Raw genomic sequence first — 2,393 nt, 5'->3', positions numbered from 1 at the left:
TTACTTACTTTTGCGATTTTTGGTTAATGATTACTCTGCTTACTGGTTAACCATTTGCCCTTTCGGACTTAGTCTCTGGACATTATTTTCGAGTTTTTGGTTAATGATTTCACACTTTTTACTTACTTTTGCGATTTTTGGTTAATGATTTCACACTTTTTACTTACTTTTGCGATTTTTGGTTAATGATGACTCTGCTTACTGGTTAATTATTTGTACTTTCGGACTTGGTCTCTGGACATTATTTTCGACTTTTTGGTTAATGATTTCACACTTTTAACATAATTTTGCGCTTTTTGGTTAATGATTACTCTGCTTGCTTGTTACTGATTTCCCCTTTCGGACTTGATCTCTGGCCGTTCTTTTCGACCTTTTTGGATCAGGTTTCCACACTCTGAAATTATTTTGGGCTCACTGATTAGGCGAGATCAAGGGGGCATGCCTGGGCACTTTGGGCTCAGTTTGGGAAGGCGGCGTCCGTGTGCTCCTCCGCCCTTCCCGCACTTGCGGCTAGGTTTGCCAAACTGCGCTGACCCGCAGCCCTGCCTTTTTGCCCACGGCACACGGAACGACTCAAGTCTGGCTCCGTTCCAGGCCGTTGCCTCCGGCTGCCCGCCGTCCGGCCGGCCTGGGACGTACCCCGGCTGACGGCGCCGGAGGCCCTCTAGCAGCCACCGGTGCCGCGGGCCAATGGGTCCGGGCGTTCCGGAGCTATCGGTGGGGAAGTGCTCTCCCCTTTTCCTGACGCCGTTCGCCCGAGCAGAGGTGCAGCCTGACGGGACTGCTGTCGCCTTCCGCGGCGCACCGGCCCCTTTCACCTGCCGTCGACCGCGCGGAGCTCGGACCTCCCTCCCCGAAGTTATGGCCCCGGCGCCGGAGGGTGCCCGGGGCCGGGCATTCAGCGGGGTGAGTCTTAACCTTCCCGGTCAGCCTGCGGGGTCGGTGCGCCGGCACTCGACGCCGGAGGGTCCCCTCTTTCCGTAGAGCCCCGCCCGGTGCCGATCGGCCGGCGGATTGCGGAGCGAACCGCGCCTGACCGACGGGCCTCGGAAACCCGTTGCAGTCGACGGGGGGGAACCGGACAGCGGGACGAGGTGCCGATTCCACCCGCAGATTCGATCCCGAAATCCCGCGGGATTCGGCGGTCCGACCCGACAGATTCAAACGTCGCCCGGGCGGCCCCCAGCGGTCGGGCCGGCCTGGTTCCGCCACCGCCCGATGCCCCTCGCCCCCGGCTACCGCCGGCCGCGCAGACCGAGCGAATGCGGCCGGACGTCCGGCGGCAATCGGCCGGAAAGCGGTATGGCCATTTCCTACTGTCCCTCGGACGGGCAGAGGGGCGGCGCCGGGGCACTCGCGGACCAGGCCGCGCCCCTCCGAGCCCTACCGCCTGCCGTCGACCGCGCGGGGATCGGACCTCCCTCCCCGAAGTTATGGCCCCGGAGCCGGAGGGTAGCCGGGGCCGGGCATTCAGCGGGGTGAGTCTTCACCTTCCCGGTCAGCCTGCGGGGTCGGTGCGCCGGCACTCGACGCGGGAGGGTCCCCTCTTTCCGTAGAGCCCCGCCCGGTGCCGATCGGCCGGCGGATTGCGGAGCGAACCGCGCCTGACCGACGGGCCTCGGAAACCCGTTGCAGTCGACCGGGGGGAACCGGACAGCGGGACGAGGTGCCGATTCCACCCGCAGATTCGATCCCGAAATCCCGCGGGATTCGGCGGTCCGACCCGACAGATTCAAACGTCGCCCGGGCGGCCCCCAGCGGTCGGGCCGGCCTGGTTCCGCCACCGCCCGATGCCCCTCGCCCCCGGCTACCGCCGGCCGCGCAGACCGAGCGAATGCGGCCGGACGTCCGGCGGCAATCGGCCGGAAAGCGGTATGGCCATTTCCTACTGTCCCTCGGACGGGCAGAGGGGCGGCGCCGGGGCACTCGCGGACCAGGCCGCGCCCCTCCGAGCCCTACCGCCTGCCGTCGACCGCGCGGGGATCGGACCCTCCTCGCCGAAGTTATGGAGGTAAGACCGGGAGGCTGCCCAGGGTCGGGACTTCAACCGGCTGCCGCCACCCTTTCCCGCCTGTCCCACGGGCTCGGAGATCCAGGCCCTGCAAAGACCCTCCGGTCGCCACCCGACAGGTGCTTTACCGGAGAAATCGTAAACCGGCGTCAGGGCCGGACCTGTCCCGCAGAGGGCAGCCTGCGCCCTTATGCTTTCCCTTTTGCTTTGGCCCCGCAGTAGCAAATGGTTCACCGATAAGTCGGGAACCCACACGCCCGGCCCCACCCGCCCATCCTTCCGCAATGCATCGCCTAGACACACGCACCAAGGGCGCTCTCCTTCCCCCGCCTCCCACATCCCACAGGATGTGCCCTCAGACCACGGCGCCCACACAACCACC

The sequence above is a fragment of the Heterodontus francisci genome, unplaced genomic scaffold (genome assembly GCF_036365525.1).
Source record: "Heterodontus francisci isolate sHetFra1 unplaced genomic scaffold, sHetFra1.hap1 HAP1_SCAFFOLD_1813, whole genome shotgun sequence".
Lineage (NCBI taxonomy): Eukaryota > Metazoa > Chordata > Chondrichthyes > Heterodontiformes > Heterodontidae > Heterodontus > Heterodontus francisci.
This window is presented reverse-complemented; position numbering follows the sequence as displayed.